Source organism: Mus pahari, chromosome 10 (assembly GCF_900095145.1).
Source record: "Mus pahari chromosome 10, PAHARI_EIJ_v1.1, whole genome shotgun sequence".
Classification (NCBI taxonomy): Eukaryota; Metazoa; Chordata; class Mammalia; order Rodentia; family Muridae; genus Mus; species Mus pahari.
In genome coordinates this window covers 92,469,945-92,488,224 of record NC_034599.1, presented here as the reverse complement: position 1 = coordinate 92,488,224, position 18,280 = coordinate 92,469,945, and the positions used below count along the sequence as shown (strand labels likewise).

The 18,280-nt window shown below is 43.0% G+C and overlaps 1 protein-coding gene across 3 annotated transcripts in view; it reads left to right on the top strand.

Annotated features, from left to right (window-relative positions):
• Positions 1–18,280, top strand: part of Pik3cb (phosphatidylinositol-4,5-bisphosphate 3-kinase catalytic subunit beta) — a 97,693-nt gene that overhangs the window by 5,139 nt on the left and 74,274 nt on the right. For 2 of the 3 annotated variants that reach the window (XM_021206060.2, XM_029543420.1), the window contains exon 2: positions 10,589–10,690. The exons of the other annotated variant lie outside the window; for it this stretch is intronic. The gene's annotated coding sequence lies outside the window, so the exon portion shown is untranslated. The remainder of the gene's footprint in view (positions 1–10,588; positions 10,691–18,280) is intronic. 3 annotated transcript variants of the gene reach the window in all.

The following is an 18,280-nucleotide window of genomic DNA, read 5'->3' as shown; positions in this document are numbered from 1 at the left end:
GAGACAGATCATTCAGGATTTATTTCTCTCTGGATCTTCCTGAGAAATGTCAGTTCTGGAAATTGTACAGCAGGTTGATTAGCAAAGAAGGGTCATAGAAAACTCAGAAGTGGACTATGCCTGTAATCCTAGTACCCAAGAGGCTGAGGCAGAAGGGTTGCCGTGAGTCAAAGGTAGCCTGGGCTACTACAGTACATAACCCTGCCTCAGAAAACGAATAGCAAAATTTGAAGTCTGCAAGACCATTGTCAAAGTAGAAACACAGGGGAAGATGTTGGAATGTAAAGTCTTAAAAGCAGAATAGTCGACACACATGAAGTACAAGGGGAGAAAGGCAATGACTCTTGGATTCTCCCCTCTTCCCCTCCCCTGTATTTCCTGGTTTGTTTGGGCTGGTTTTCTAAGGAGAGCTTCTGTTCCTGGAAGAGTCCAAACAGTCCCCGTGCACCTGTGAGAGGCCCTTCCAGTAAGAGAAGTCTTCTGTTTTAGTGCAGTCAGGGTCTGCCTTTCTGCAGTCCTGGCGTTGCCTTCACTCTGTCTTTTTGGAAAGGTTCTAGCTAGTGGATTTGTTTTTGCACATATTCCATGATTGTCTCTAGGGTAAATAATTGACTCAAAAGGTTGTAGTCCATGAGGGAACGTCAAGGATTAGATGCGCAGTTGGGATTAGACGCCTGTCTGTGCAGTTCTGGCTATCCTGGAGCCCGACATGTAGACAGGCTAGGCTGGCCTCACCTCAAAACTCATAATAGGGAGATCTGCCTATCTCTGCTGCAAGAGTGCTGGCATAGAAGGTGTGCCCGACCACTCTTGGGATCTCAATATGTATCCAAGGCTGGCCTGAAACTTATACCTTTGTGCCTCAGACTCTGGGGTGTGTTGACATAGGCTTTGTGGCATCCTGCCTGGCCATCCTTTTTGTTTGTTTGTTTGTTTATGCATTCCATATTGTGTATGTGTGTATCTAGGGGTGAGAAGAGGATGCCACAGCACTTGCGTGGAGGGCAGGGACAACTTTCTGGAGTGAGGGCCAAACTCAGGTTGGCAGGTTTGGCAGGCTTACCTGCTGAGCCATATCCTTGCCTCCTCCTTGTCCCCAATCTATGATAAAACGAGATTCCCATGTATTCATTGTTAGCACCAGACAGTGTGGGGATGATGTTCTGAACTCAGCCTTCTTCTTCTTCTTCTTTTTTTTTTTTTTTTTTTTTTTCTTCTTCTTCTTCTTCTTCTTCTTCTTCTTCTTCTTCTTCTTCTCCCAAATACTTGTTAAAATAGATGTTGTGAATTATTTTTTTTTTTTTTTTTTTTTGAGACAGTGTCTCTATTAGCTCTGGCTGTTAAGAAGATCTGCCTGTCCTGAACACAGATTCTCCTGCCTCTGTCTCCTCTGTCTCTTAGGCTGGGATTAAAGACCAGTACCAGCCCCACAAGGTTCTACTCCTAGTGGTTGGGAGGCAAAAGACAGATGGATCAGGCTCTGGATTGGAGACCAGCCTGGTCTACAGAGTTCCAGGACAGCCAGGACTACACAAAGAAACCCTGTCTTGAAAAACCAAAATAAATAAGCACACAAACAAACAAACAAACAAACAAGAAACCATAAAGATATGCAGTACTATGCCTGGCTCAGCTTTTCTTCCTCTTCTCCCTCCTCCTCTCCTTCTTTTTTTTTTTTTTTTTTAAGGTTTATTTATTATTATACATAAGTACTCTGTAGCTGTCTTCAGATGAGCCAGAGGAGGACATCAGATCTCATTATGGGTGGTTGTGAGCCACTGTGTGGCTCACACACTGTGCTGGGATTTGAACTCAGGACCTTCAGAAGAACAAACAGTCAGTGCTCTTACTTACCAGTCCCCCCCCCCCTTTTAAAAAGATTTATTTATTTAACGTGTATGAGTGTTCTTTTTGCATGTACACCTTCATGCCAGAAGGCAGCATCAGCTCACATTATAGACAGTTGCGAGTCACCATGTAGTTGCTGGGAATTGAACTCAGGACCTCTGGAAGATTAGCCGGTGCTCTTAACCACTGAGCCATCGCCCGAGCCTAACTTTTCTTCTTGATCTCTCTCTCACTTTGTGTATGCATTCTGATAGCCTGTTCATTTTTATTCTAGCACTTTCTAAGGTCGTCAGTTTCCTAGTGACTGAGGGATGGTGGACCACCTCTGCCTTTAGTGATTTACAAATGTCACTGTTCAGTTTCTTACTTGGGTCCAGCCTAATATGCTTAATTTCGTGTTCTATTACTTCCTCAGAAAATACATAAGTCCTTGATTGGTTTTTCTGGAGCAGGAAAAACTCTCCAGAGGGGCAGGGTCTCTAGCTAGGCTAGCCTGGAACTCATAGCTGTACAGTGTTAGAATTATATAAATCAGTATGCGGCCTGAGATCGCCTGAGGTCTGGGGCCTTCACTGGGAATAATATCCTGCTGAAATCTAACAGTCCTTTTTTGTGGTGTCATTATGTCCAGGTTTTCAGTTTCCTTCCAACTGCCCTGTAGCTTGGTTCATCTAGTACTGAGGTCACTGGGGAGACCACCAGGCAAGTGACCATTTGCCTTAGACAGGAATGCGATCCTAATTATCCATGCCTGAACTGGAGGATTAAAGTAGATTAAAGGAATCGGGCAGTAATCCATAAGCTTTATTTTAAACTATGGTTGATCCACATTCCTGACCACGGTTTGTCCCTGGGCAGGTCTAATAGCTAAGAATATTTTCTAACTGTGTTCTGTTCACAAACTGTATTCTTCCTGTTGCTTGAAGTAATGGCGGTTGTGAAGTGGGGAAAGATGGAAGGCATTCAAGTAGTTAGATGACCAACCTGCATTGCCCACATAATTTGGTGCTGACTGTGGTCAACCGCAGTGATCCTTAGACTGAAGACCGGAATTCCATGAATTCCTTACCTGCTGAGCCACTTAAAGGCATTTTCAATGACTGTCAACAAGAGGTCAGAACTCCCTTTGGACACTTTTTTTTTTTTTTTTTTTTTTTTGGCTTTTCGAGACAGGGTTTCTCTGTGTAGCCCTGCCTGTCTTGGAACTCACTTTGTAGACCAGTCTGGTCTCGAACTCAGAAATCCGCCTGCCTCTGCCTCCCAAGTGCTGGGATTAAAGGCGTGCGCCACCATTTTTATATCACTAGTTTAAACAATTGAGATTTTCAGATCTGAACAACTGACATTTAAGATGATCAGAATTATAAATATAATCAAAGTTGGAGTTTGCTTCATTTAAAATAATCTATGGCCGTTTTCCTAGAAATTAAATTCCCTGAAGTATGAGAGACTCCCACGCCCCAGGCAAGGTCTCAGTCTGCAGCTCTCTCTGGTGGGCCTGACTTGTGATCCTCCTGCCTTAGCTTCTGGTTGAGAGATGTTGTTTTTAAGGCCAGGTCACCACTACCTCACATGGATTTCATATAATAGGTGGATAATTTTTATCAATTAGTCGACATAGGTTTAAAGTACTGGTTTTGCAGTGTTGGGAATGAAATCCAGGGTTTTCTGTGTGTTGGACAAGCCACACCCTCTAACTCTAAGCCACACCCTCACTTCCATATTATTCCTGTTTTTCTTTGGAGCAGGGCCTGATGGTTTATCTTGGGCTGTCGCAGAGTCAGGGTGACCTCCCCTGCCTGGGTACCTCCACACCCAGTCCGTTATTAACTCATGCTGTGTGACTTGGCCTCTATTCTGGTATTTTTCTTTTGTGTTATTGAGTATGAGCCCAAGGCCTCATCCACATTGACCGCTAGCTACACCTCAGCCCTCTCTCTCACCATGTCTTGTCTTGATGAGGAACTTGTGAGCAGAAGGTTCTCATGCTGCCTCTGTGATGAGTCAGTAATCAGACTTGTCACTTGTGTTTGGGGTGAGTGAGGTGGTGGTGGTGTTTGCAGACAGCCTTGCTATGTAGAGGGGCAGACCTAGCTGCCTCTCTGTGTGGCCCAGGCTGGCTGAAGTTTCTGCATTTTTCCTCTCTTAATCTCTGTAGTCCTGGGGTTGCAGCAACATTTGCCTAGTTTGCATGCTGGGGACTGAACCCAGGGCCTCAGGAGTGCTAGGCAAGCACCCTACCAAGTGAGTCGCTGACCTGTATTTTGTTTTCACATAGTTGAGGCTGGCCTCTAACTGCCGCTGAGCCTACCCTCAAGCCCCTGCTCCTCCTGCCTCTACTCCCTTGGCTGGCATTACTGATACCTAGCTGATGTCTAGCACCAGCTTCCTCTTAGGACCTTTACCTCTTAAAGCTGTGTCTGTGTGTATAGCATATTAGGAAAACTCCCCAGTGTCTCCTGCTGTATATGGGACTAGGCAGACTAAGAACAACAAGTGTTTCTTGGATGCTTACTTGCATGTCAGGCTGTGCTAAGTGCTTTCTATAAGTTTTGTAACTACTCTCTAATGAAGATACGAATGACATCACCACCGAGGAAACTGGAATTTCAGGAAGTTATGTATCAAATGGAACAAAGTTTATGAATAGTAGAGTCAGATATAAGAAAAAATAGTTTTATGTGTATGGCTTTTTTTAATAATTTATTTTTATTTTTTTAAAGATTTATTTATTATTATATATAAGTACACTGTAGCTGACTTCAGACGCACCAGAAGAGGGTGTCAGATCACATTATGGATGGTTGTGAGCCACCATGTGGTTGCTGGGATTTGAACTCAGGACCTTTGGAAGAGCAGTCAGTGCTCTTACCCACTGAGCCATCTCTGCAGCCCTTAATCATTTATTTTTATTTCATTTGCACTGGTGTTTTACCCGCATGTATGTCTTTGTGTAGGATCCCCTGAAATTGGAGTTACATTGAGGCAGTGTTCTTAATTGCTGAGCTATTTCTCCAGCTCTGAGAGTCAGACTGAAGAGTATGTATTTAAGTGTACAAGTGTTTTGCCTGCATGTGTGTCTGCATCACGTGTACCTATTGCCTGTGGAGCCAGAAGAGGGTTCTGGTGTTATAGGTGGCTTGGAGCTGCCCTTTGGGTATTGGGAATTGATCCTGGGTTCTCTGGAAGAGGAGCTAGTGCTCTTAATCACCGAGACATCTATCTAGCCCCATGAGAGTCAGGTCTTTAACTCTAGGTCTGTCTGGTTTTCTGCTCTCCTGCCTCAAGTAGCTGAGTACGTAGTCCAGGCTGTTCTTCCCACACTAGACCATTGCCATTTCCATCACCACCACCATGGCTGTGCTTATTTTGAACCTAGGGCTTCATGCATGTTAGGAAAACACTCTACCATTGAGTTATAGCCTTAGATCTTAAATATGATTAATTTTGTTTTGTGTTTTGAAAGTCAACGTCTCATTGAAGCCTAGGCTGTCCTGGAACTTGGGGTAACCCTCTAAACTTAGTCTCCTAAATGGCAGCATTACAGGTATAAGGCACCATACCCAGCTTCTTGTTTGTTTATTTAGGTTTTAGGATTTTATTATGTAGTCCTGGCTGTCTTGGAACTCTCTACATAGGCCAGGGTGGTTTCAGACTCTCAGAGACCTGCCTCCAGACTGCTGAGGTTGAAAGGCGTGCACCACCACACCCTGGCCATTTATTTATTTATTGTGGTATTTTTCTGGTAACCATTGTAGCAGCTCCATACTTCTTGGTCTGTTTTCAAGTGTAATTTACTCCAGTATACTTCTGCCCAGATCCTATAGACCCAGGGTTTTGTGCATGCTAAACAGTGCTCCCCTCTCCCACCTTTATTTAAAAATAAGTAATTCCAGGTGTGGTAGCTTATCCCTGCAGTTCTAGCTATGGCTTACTCATGAGTTCCAGGCCAGCCAAAGCAACATACATAGTGAGACCCTGTCATCACCACCCTCTGCAAATAAAAACCTACTCTTAAATGTATCATGCTAGCATAGTTAAATATGTATGCAGGTCAATGAATGGTCAATGGGTTTTGGGTCAGAAGGCCTTGAGAAGTTGTTGTTTTCTTGTTTTGTTGTTGTTTTTGCTTGGTGACCTACTTGACTTTCCTGAGCTTGATCTTAAAAGTTCTGGGCATAGAGGAAGGAAACAGATTTGTTGTTGAATAGATGAACCAATGAAATACAATAGACAGGCCATGAAATGTAATTGATAAACCATTTACTTTAATAGAGCACTGGGTATTGCTGGTGCTCGCCTTTACTCCAAGGACTTGGGAGGCCAAGGCAGGCAGATTTCTGTGAGTTCAAGGCCAGCCTGGCCTAGAGAGCGAGCTCCAGGACAGCCAGGGCTACACAGAGAAACCATCACCACCACCACCACCAAAGCAAATGCTTGCATTGTTAGATCTTTCTTTATTCATGTTTCAGAAAGGAGAGGATGTGCTAACATCACATCTGTCATCAGTAGTACTTAGGTCCATAAGGGTCACCACGGCATGAGGAAAATATATGTAAGGGTCATAGCATTGGGAAGGTTGAGAGCCACTGCAGTGGAAGAAGTAAGTGCAGAAATGTTTGGTTTTGTGTTCTTCCAGTTCTGTATCCCAAGTGTTTTATTCTTAAGTATGTAACATGAACCCCAGCAGAAATGAAGTGTTTTTTTTAAAGCTTTACTTATTTGTATGTGTCTGCATGAGTGGATTGGACTCTGGGTCTCATGGTTTCACACAAGTCCTCTTAACCACTGAGACGTCGTCTCTGCAGCCCAGAAATTAAGATTTCCCTCTAATCATCTGCACTGGCTCACATGTATGAGCAAAGGAGAAAAAAATATGAATATGTCTGTATATACAGACATTACCTGAGTAACTAGATGTAGTAAAGAAACTGTGGGAGCAGTGTACCTTGTCTGTGAGTGACCTAACCACAGTGGATGCCTTCCAACATGAAATGCACTGTTGGAGAGTTGACTGATTAGGACATAAATCATTGGCATACCAGATTTGTTCCAAGGGATTGAGGCTTTCTTGGTACACGGGTTAAAGACTTTTTGCAACTCACAGTACACAGTTGCTGCATTAGAGCTTCATTTTACAGTAGAGAATAGAGACGTAGAGGACGCGTCAGCTGTGTTGAAGGCTGCAGCGCCTGGGGTAGAGGGGGAGGGCTCTCTTGACTAGTGTGGCACCTTGCTCCAGGCTTCCAGGCCCTTCTGTAAATGATTTATTTCCCTTGGAACAAGTGTTCAGATATTTAGGGGATATATCTTGGTATATTGGTTGATCATTAAGGTCCTAGGGTAGATATATTTGTTTATCACATTTATTTTGGTGCTTGTACGTGTTACCGAGAATGGAACAGCATGCGCCCCCACACACTCTGCCACTGTGGTAGATCCCCAGCCCAATTTTTAATATTAATTTATTTCATTTATTTTTGGTGGTAGTGATCAGTCACTTGGGTCATGTCTGCCCCCTCCACTGACCTACACACTAGCCCTGTTTATTTTATTACTATACTTTGATGGAAGTTTCAAGTACTCATGCATTTATTTTATTGACACCAGATACTTGTGTTCTCTTAGTCCCCAGTTGCTGGGGTTCTCCCTACCTCGTCACTGCCCTCGCCAGCCCCTTTAAGAACAGTGGTGCAATTGTTTCTGCGCAGAGGTGGATGCTTTTTCCGTCAGAGGACTGGAGCTGTGGGTGTTCAGAGTTGAGTTGCCATTTGGGGTCAGCTTTCCTTGCTGCCGTAGGGCAGACCTTTGAAGGTCTGATCTACTGTGTCATGCCAGGTCTGAATGTATCCTTTATTCTATAGCTGGCATCGTTGCCAGTTTATCATGAGCTTTCTTTTATACATTTCTGTTAGCTAAAGAATTGGTTGTGGGAATGTCTACTTCATCCACATACACTTTCAACATTAGAGCATGTGAGTTTTTTTCTGTCAACTTCTTCATGGAACATTTATTGAGAGGATGTGTTTATGCTCTGCAAAACATTGAGGATGCAAACAGATGAAGGTTCAAGAGAGACACAGTAGACTGGTGTGGAACATGCACTCAGCAGACAGAGGTAGGTGTCCTGAAGTTTAAGGCAAGCCTAGTTTACATAGTGAGACCCTACCTTAAAAAAAAGTTTTATGGGCTGGAGGGTTGGTTCAGTGGTTGAGCACTGATTTGTCTTCCTTAAAGCCTGGATTTGATTCTCAGCACCCACATGGTGGCTCACAGCAGCCTGCAACTTCAGTTTTGGGAGAATCCCACACCCTCTTCTGATCTCCCTGGCACCAGGCACATATGTGGTACACAGACACACATACAGGCAAACATTCATACACATAAGTAAATAAAAATTAAAGTTTTAGCCAAGCATGGTGGATGGAGCCTGCCTCTAACTATAGCTCTTGCGTGGTGGAGGCTGAAGGATCAGGAGTTGATCCTTAGAGTTGAGGCCAGCCCAGGGCACATGAAACCCTGTTATAGAAAACCCTCACAAACATTTCCTGCTGTTGTTTGACTATGAGACCCTGCTTAGTCCATAATTCCATATGTGTAGACCAGGCTAGCCTCAAACTCAGAGAGCTCTCTGCCTCCTGAATTCTGGGATTAAAGGTGCGCATAACCATGTTTGGCCAAAAAAGTTTTGATGCAAAAATTTGGGGGTTTTATTTTTGTATGAATACTTTATTAAGATAATATTACTTGCTAAAAGATAAAGTATTAATTACTAAAAAATTTAATAAGGCAGGGAGTACAACCTAATAGTAGTAGAGTTCTTAATTGCCATGTTCAAGGCCCTGGGTAGGACTACAAAATAGAACAAGGAAAAAAAAAAAACATTTTTCTTGTAAGGCAGGATCTCATTGTAACCCTGGTGGGCCTGAATCTTGCTTTGTAGACCAGGCTGGCCTCAGGCTTGCAGTGACCCTCCTCCTGCTGGATCTGGCTTTGTAGACCAGACTGGCCTCAGGCTTGCAGTGACCCCCCCTCCTGCTGGATCTGGCTTTGTAGAGCAGGCTTTCAACACTGTGTTCAGCAATGAAGGTAAATGCTAAAATCAGTTTTAATTACAGTTCAGTAAAGTCAGTTAATAGAACCTAGATGATAAACAAACTTCTTGGGTCCCAAATTCCTCTCTTTCATTTTGAAGTAGGGCTCTTTACGTCTCCTGGGTTTCAAACACCACAGCCATGCCTCTGCCACCTGAGAACTGAGGTTACAGCTGTGGCCACCACATCTGGCTTCCTGCTCTTGACTGCTAGCCCCTTTTACTCAGTGTAGAGTGGGCTGCTTGTTCTTTCTCTTTGGGACTTCTTTTTTGTTGTTGTTGTTGTTGTTGTTTGTTTTTGTTTTTGTAGACCAGGCTGGCCTCAGGCTTGCAGTGACCCTTGAACTCAGAAATCCTCCTGCCTCTGCCTCCCGAGTGCTGGGATTAAAGGCGTGCGCCACCATGCCCGGCTTATTAAATATTTTAAAATTTTATTTTTAGTTAGGTTTTCTCCTGTCCTTAGGTTCCTGCACGTGAATGCAGGTGCCAGCAGAGGCCAGAGGTATTTGATTTCCCCAGAGCTGGAGTTAGCTACCTGGTATTGGTACTGGGACTAAAACTTTTTGGGTTCCCTGGAAGAGCAATACTAGAAATTTTTTTCTCCAGCACTAAACATTCTTATAGAGATAAGAGATTTACATTTAGAATTAGCCAGTTGGACTGTGGTGATCTCGGCTGTGACAGTGTCCAGAGAATCCTAGTCAGGAGGAGCCAGGTGCGCGGATGCTGACTTCCTCCATTAGGCTGAACTCAGGGTGTTGGCCTGGGTGATACCAGTGTGAACACAGCTTTCATATCCTGTTTGATCTGGTGTTTGGTTGGCCTGATGTCTTCAGGGAGCATAAGTGTCATTGTCATCTTCTCTCAGTGGTCAGAAGGCATGTCGACACGTCATGACCACTAGTCATGACCACTTAGCATAGTGTTTAAGCTTCCTTCTGTGAGATGACTGTCCAAGTCCTCTGGAGCTATGGTGGTAATTGGCCACCAGAATGGACGCAGACAGACAGGTGGACTCTGTTCAGTCTGTGTTCTGGTCCTCTTCACTTTCCTTTGGGTTTAGACATAGTTCCTTGTAGAACCATCTTGGCAAAATGGTCTTACATTTTGTTGTTGGTTTTAATTTTCAATTTCTTTTTTTTTTTTAAAGATTTATTCATTTATTATATGTAAGTACACTGTAGCTGTCTTCAGACACTCCAGAAGAGGGCGTCAGATTTTGTTACGGATGGTTGTGAGCCACCATGTGGTTGCTGGGATTTGAACTCTGGACCTTTGGAAGAGCAGTCAGTGCTCTTAACCACTGAGCCATCTCACCAGCCCTAATTTTCAATTTCTTTTGAGACAGGGCTTTACTGTATATCCCTGGCTGGCTTGAGGGGTCTTGCATTTTTATTTTTTACTACATGCTATATAAATTATTTACTTAGATTTGATCTTGAGTATGTACACCCACTGATAAATTCCCAAAGCTGAGAACATTGAAACATAGATCCTAAACATAATAAGTTTTTAACCTTGGTAGATCTTTCAGCCAATGTATTAAACTGTGTGTGGCTATAAACAGTCAAGTGACACACAGGAAGTAAACATTTAACACTGTCCATTTTGATTAAAACTTTCTGTCTTCAACCTTTTATTTTGCAGTTCATCTTCTAATCTGAAAAAGTCTTCCATGAGTAATTCACATTTAAAAATAAGTTATAACATATATTCCTAGAAGACTGAAATGGGAGCTGTTATTTTGAGGTAAGTGTCCAATTTTGTAGATTTTATTTCTTAGTCTTTTACAAAGTTGAATATAGAAGGAAAGTATGAATATTGGCTAGCTTCTAATTTTTTTCTAAATATTTTCTAATCTCTTGAGAGATGGTTTGTATTTTGAGTCCCTAAACCTCACTTTAAGGTGGACTGAGATTCAGGGTTGCTTAATTCAGACGGGTTGTCTGTGTGCTTGCTTGCTTGCTTCTGTTTGTTTGCTATTTTAGTCCAAGCTGCTCTGAAATTGACTGTAAAGCACAGGCTAGCCTGGAACTTGAGTTCCTTCAGTCTCTAGAGTACTGGGATCACAGTAGTGAGACTAATACTAGATGAAGGTGATTTTTATTATTGTTGTTATTGGTTTTTGGAGACAGGGTTGCTCTGTGTATCCCTGACTATCCCTGAACTTGCTGTGTAGAGTAGACCAGGCTAGCCTCAAACTCACAGAGCCACGCCTACCTCTGCCTCCCAAGCACTGGGATAGAAGGCAGGTGCAGTGTTGTGCCTGCCTTACTGTTGGTGTAAATAAAGATTTCTCAGGTGATGGCATTGCTGAGAGCACAGAGCCTTTCCTAGCTCAGATAACAAAAGCAAAGCAGACAGACTGCTGTTACTTACCTATGAGGTTGGACACTTCTTTTTAAATGTTATGTGTATCAGTGCTTTGTCTGAATGTGTCTATCATGTGTGCAGTGTTTTCCGAGGCCAGAAGGTGTCAGTCCCTCTGGAATTGGGAGTTATAGCCCATATGTGTGTATATATAGTGAGCTACCATATTAGGGTGGGAGTTGGCCTTGGAAGAGCAGCAAGTGCTCTTAACCTCTGAGCCATTTCCTCAGCCTCCAAGTGTGGACATTTCAGGAGCTGGATGATTGTCACTGATTCATTGCCCTTTTCTGGTGTATGACAGTACTGGGACATGAAGGGTGGGGTGGGCTCCACCACACAGCCCCAACTCTACCCAGTTTTTGTTTTATGTGTGTGGGTGTGTTGCATGCATGTATGCCTGTGCAACACTTGCATGCTTGCTGCCTATGAAGACCAGAAGAGGGAGGGCATCAGACCCCGTGGAATTGGAGTGATGCAGTTGTAGCTGCTATGTAGATGCTGGAAATCAAGCCTGGGTCCTTTGGAAGAGTAGCCTGTGCACTTAACCACTGAGTCATCTCTCCAGCCCCTATGATCTGTTTGTTTTGTTTTGTGACAGAGTCTCACTCTTGCTGTACTTGGAATGGTCTGGAACTAGCTTAGACTAGACGGGCTTCACAATCAAATCTGTCTTTCCTCCTGAGTGCTTGGGTTAAAATCGTGCACCATTTATGCCTGGCTGATAGGGTTTTGAAGCAATAAAATTAGGGAAATTTTGAAGAATGATCAGAGTGAGTCAGGGAGAGTAATAAAACACATGATATGAAAGTGGAGGGGAATACCAGGAGTGGAAGGGAAGAATGATCAACGTGGGGTTGGTTATTCATTTGAAATATGGGCTCATTTTGTAGCCCAGGCTGGCCTCAACCTAGGGTTATTTTCCTGCCTCAGCTTCCAGAGTGCTGCAGTGAGACCTGTATACCACTGTGCCCACGAGCAGGGATAATGTAATTTTCTAGGCGCTACAGGTTCACATATGCTAAGCACACATTCCACCACTAAGGACACCTGCTGTGGAGTATAGCTATTAGACTTTCCTTGGAAAATGAATATTTAACAGTTATTTTGTTGTTTTTTTTTTTTTGTGTGTGTGTGTGTGGTTTTGTTTTTTGTTTATTGAGACAGGGTCTCATGTAGCATAGTCTGGTCTCTAACTCTTTCTGTATGAGGCTGACTTTGAATTCCTGATCTTTCTGGCTCTACCTCCCAAGTGTTGTGATTAGAGGCCTATGTACTGCCATGATTTGGGCTTTTTGAGTTAGGAACATTCTGTCTTCCCTTCCTGAGTGCTATGATTATAGGCAGGTAACCACCAAGCCTGGCACTGATGTGACTTAGTTTAAAAGGTTATGGTTTTGTCAACAGAGTGGCCCAGTCTCAGCTTGCCTGCCAGAGTTGGGGGAAGCTGGTGCTGCCTGCAGTTCCCTTTCATTGCTCTAGGACCCTTCTCATTAATATGTACTGGATGTCTATGCAGTTGGAAATGATGTTCATAAAGATATTGGGTGTCTGTAGATCTGGTCCTTTGACAGTGCATTGGCAATGTGCGTTTTGCTTTTACTCAGAACATAACTGGTCAGATCCTCATGTAGTCTGCCATAGACAGTCAGGATACTATGAAAGCTGTGACTGTCTGCATAGCATGACCTTTCAAAACTGTTTTTTTTTTACGTTGCCAGAATCTCATTTAGTCTTTTGATAGCCACACGATAGAGGAAGTAGTGGACAAAGGGCAGTATAAATGGCTGCCTTGTTCTCACTGCAGTTTTCTAGTGGAAGAGAGTGTCAGATAGTCGTGCTGTTACACACATATCTTCATGTGAAAGCTTAGGTTAAGACAGTATTAAAAGTAATAATAATAACTTTATTATTATTATTATTATTATTATGAGAGCGAGCGAGCGAGCGAGCGAGAGAGAGAGAGAGAGAGAGAGAACACTCATGTGTTCAGAGGACAGTTTGACCAGTCGGTCCCCTCCTTCCACCTTTCTATGGATTTCAGAGCTCTAACCATGGTTGTCTTTCCTGCTACTGTAAATACCTTTGCTTGCAGAATCATGTTACCAGTCCACATTGGTTTGTTTTAGATTTATTTTCTATGTATGGGTATTTTGCTCCCATGTATAGTCTGTGCACCACATGTGTACCTGGTCAACAGGTGTGGAATTCCCTGAAACTGGAGTTATATAGCCAGCTGCCATGTAGGTGCTGGGTCCTCTGTAAGAAGACGTGCTCTTAACTGTTGAACCATTTTGCCAGCCTCAAAGAATTTTTTGTTTTTGTTTTGTTTTCTTTTCTAAATGTGTGTGTCTGTGTCCGACTATGTGATTGTGTGAACACATGTCTGGGAATCTGTAAGCCTTTCTGCACACATGCCGGCCAGAAGATGACTTTGGGTCTCTTACCAGTCTCAACCTGTTTATTTGAAACATAGTCCTTTCCTGAACCTGGGCTCCCGTTTTCACAGCTAGCCTGAAAGCCACCAAGCCAGGCAGTCCTTTACACCTGCCCTCGGCAGAGGTGGGCTACTGGTATACAGTAACGCCTGGCTTGTTGCATGGGTGCTGGGATCTGAACTCTGGCCCTCATATAATATGTAGGATCTATTTTACGTGTAATTTTATAAAATATATAGTATAAATTGAGTTTCCTAGTCTGAAATGCTCTGTAATCCAGACTTTGTGTGTATGTGGTATTGAATCCAGAGCCTTATAGGAGCTCAAGTACTATTAATAGTGTTGTGAGCAACAATTAGGAGGATATAAAGCCTTGCTATAGTCCATAATGTGTCTTCTGCCTTAAAATGTAGAGGTAAAGACAAAAGTTATAACAAGCAGCTGGGCAGGTGGATGGTAGGAGCTTAGCGGGAACAGTGCAGGGAGAGTGTAGTCAGGAAGCAGAGCCCTCTGTGGTCAGTCAGTAACACCCCACAGGTTGAGAGACTGGAGAATGAGTTCCCATCACATGGCTCTTCAAGCCAGGCTTTACATTTGCTGTCTCGGTCAAAATATGCATGTACAAAAGAGGAAGGGGCTCAGCATTTAAAATGCTCACTGTACAAACAGCAAACTAGACCCCAGAACCCAGTAAATGCCGGGTAAATCTTTCACTTAGCTTGACGGAAATTCCCACCTTAGAATGTAGAGCTAGGATCCCCTGAGTAAGCTGGCAGGCTACACTAGCCAGACTGTGAGCTCTGGTACAACTGCAGAGACCCTGCCTCAGTGACTATGATGATGAACAATGGGAGAAGACTTAGCCTCAGACTCCATATGCATACATGAGCATCTACCTGGGGCAGTATTAGCACTGCCTCTGCTTCCTCCCCTTTGCAAGAGATGCTTTAATGAACTTTAATTTCCTTAGTATGTTTTTATATCTTTATGATCTTGATGATCTAAAAATAATTTTTCCTTCCCTCCTCTCCTCTCCTTCCTTCCTTCCTTCCTTCCTTCCTTCCTTCCTTCCTTCCTTCCTTCCTTCCTTCCTTCCTGAGTAGCAGCATGTGAGAAAACCTAGAGGCCTAGAAAATGCTTAGTAAATGTCAGGGCCTTTCCCCCCCCCCCCCCCCCTTTTTTTCTTTTTCTAGAGACAATCTCAATTGTGTAGACCCAGCTAGCTATGGACTCCACTGTCTTTAAAGTTGCAGAGATGTGCTGCTTCTGCCTCCTGAGTGTTGCTATGTGTCATCATTCCCAGTGGTTTTGATTTCATTTTGTTGTTGTTTTTTGTTTGCTTTTTAAGACAGGGTCCTACTTTGTAACCGAGCAGGACTGTCATCTATTTGTGGCTTGGAACTAGCAGTGACGGTCCCTTCTCAGCCTCCTGACTCACTATGCCTATCTCTAGTGATATTTTAACTGTTATTTATAGTTAAGTAAATTCAGTCTCATGGTATGTGTCCTTTTGCTATTTTCTCCTCCCCCTACCCCTCCTTTTTAAAAATTGAGACAGTGTGTCATTATCCCAAACTGGCCTGAAACTGAGTAGCAATTCTTCTGTCTCTGGCCATTGATTACTATGGATACAGATGTGAGCTCCCATGCCTGACCCTTTTGGTTTCTGTTAACAGTGTTTGTGAGGTTCATTAATGGTGGTGTATATAGTTGTATTTAATTATTTTTCCATATTGCAAAACGTTTAATACAGGGGGCTGGTGAGATGGCTCAGCAGGTAAGAGCATCCGACTGCTCTTCCAAAGGTCCAGAGTTCAAATTCCAGCAACCACATGGTGGCTCACAACCATCCTTAACGAGATCTGACGCCCTCTTCTGGAGTGTCTGAAGACAGCTACAGTGTACTTACATATAATAAACAAATAAATCTTTGAAAAAATGTTTAGTACAGTTTCTTGTTCTATTAGTGTATGTTTGAGTTGAGACTTCTTTTGGTTATTATGAAAAATTTTAGCTTAAATGTTCATGTACCTCTATTCTTGGGTAAGAGTGTCACAGAATAAAGAATAGTGGAGCTTTTGATGTTCTGTTTAGAAAGATTTGAGTTAGTTTGTTCACCTGCTACCAGTGATCTGTGAATATTAAGGTTTTGTTTCTTTCTCTCATGTTTTCTTTTGCTTTTTAAATTTATTTTATTTATACGAGTACACTATACCTGTCTTCAGACACACCAGAAGAAGGCATCAGATCCCATTACAGATGGTTGTGAGCCACTATGTAGTTGCTGGGAATTGAACTCAGGACCTCTGGAAGAGCAGTCAGTGCTCTTAACCACTGAGCCATCTTTCCAGCGGGTTTTGTTTCATTGTTTTGGTTTTTATTTTGAGACAGACACTAGCTTTGGCTCAATCAGACCCAACTGTCTCTGCTTCCCATGCTGGGCTTGAAGGTTTGGGCATCTGCTGGCTTGATTGCGGTTTTAATCTTCATTTTCTTGGTGAATAATTATAGTAGGCACTCTTACCTGTATGATTTTGGGTTTTTTGGGCTTTTGTAAATTTCTGCTTATTGTGATGTTTATGTTGGATTCACATTTCGTACACACTCCCTTTCACATTGGGAGTTAATCAGTACTGTAAAATGTGTGCTCTGGCTCATGACCAGCTGAACTTAGGGTTTTCATTAAGCTATGTCCCTATCCCTAAACCATGCTTTATTTAATCATTTTGTACTCACCTGTTAACTATTCTTCATTCTTCTGGTCATGTACGTCGAGGGGACGTCTTGTACCCAGCCTCTTGCTGACATTCTGTGCCTGTTCTCTGCCTTCCTGAGTTTCAGGCTTCCATATTTCTTAAAATATGCAAGGCTTCTGATGTCTTTTCTCTTGCCTGGTTTCATGTCTGCCTTATGTCAGATTCATATTCATTGTGCCTCTGCAGCTGTTTGTGAAAACAGTAATTCTCAGGTGCTAAAAGGGGGAGAGCCATCAGCCATCGCCATGTTGGTTTCCATGGGCGGTGGGTGCTTTAAGATGCAGCGTGCAAAGTAATTAGTAGAGAGAAAGGCTGGAGTTGAAAGTGGGGGCTTTGTTGGCTTCATGGAGGCACTCTCTTCACTCTTCCTCAGGGTTCTGTTTGCTGTTTGGACAGAGAAGGGAAAGATTTGATCCGGAACCACCTGTGACTAATGATAATGGGTTTTAGTTATAGCCTTGCAACTGTGTGTGTTTGACTAGGGAAGACCAATTGTAACAGACTGAAAATGAATAATGACCCAAATGCAGTAGACTCTACTTGTGTTTTCATTTAAGAAGCAGTTGTTGGTACAGAGTGATCTCTTTCTTCCACCCCTGACTGCTGTTGTCACTGTTGTAAGGAGAATGAGGTGACGCAGGTGGTCATCCTGCAGACCCCGGATCTGAGGTTGGCACAGTCATTTCCACTCATTCCAGTGCAGAGACCTGTGTATACTGCCACTGTGACTGCACGGGAAGCTGTAATGTATGACTTACCTGGTGGCCCACCACAATTCCAAGTCTGTCACAGTAACATTGGTATAGTTATCTTATTTCTTAGGCCTCAGTCTCCGTCCTATATGGTATCCTGTCCCATGTTCCTCTCCCCCAGCCCCATACTTGGACTAAAGGTACACACCACCGAAGGCCTTACTTTTAAAATTTAAGATACAGAATCCATGCATCAGGGGTGGTGAGGCGGCTCAGTAGGTGAAGGTGCTTTCAGTAAGCCAGAGAACCCGAGTTTGATCCCTGGGACTAACATGGTGAATGGATAAAACCAACTTTCACAGGTTCTCCACTTTTATACATGTAAGATAATGTACATGTCTGCCCTTCCCCCACTTGCTCACTCAAAACAGATACAATTTAAAAAGTGAGGGAAAGGATATTTAAGAATCCATATTCTCAAGATTTATAGCAGTGAGCTTTTCCTTAGTGATGAAGGCCAAGTGTCCCCCAGCATCTCCATCACATCCCATGGTATAGAAATTTACTCTGTAACAGGCAGTTCTTACAAGTTCTACCCATATTCCGTGTTGTAGAAATTCAGGCTGTTAACAGATGGTCCTTACTAGCTCTGTTATCACAGTCAAGCTTTTGAAGTTCACTAGCTTTCCCCAGATCCTAGATGTAGCCTTTATCCTGGAGCCAGGCATGGCAGCCCATCCTGTAATCCAGTACTCAGGGGGCTGAGCCAGGAGGACTGCTGCCAGTTTGAGGCTAGCAAGCGATACACACTAAGACACTGTCTAAAAAGAAAATATAGAAACAAGACTTCATTATGATTTTATAGCAAATGGAAGTTATTACATGTATAGTTCTGAGATTATGAATTTGTGCACGCTGGCAAACATATTGGTACCATAGCTGGTTTTGAAGTAATAAGAACTTGTTTAAATAGTCTTTGTTTTTAGGAAGCATGACTGTTCTATTTATTTATTTACTTACTTACTTATTTGCTTATTTGTTTGTTTGTTTTGGTTTGGTTTGGTTTTTGGTTTTTCGAGACAGGGT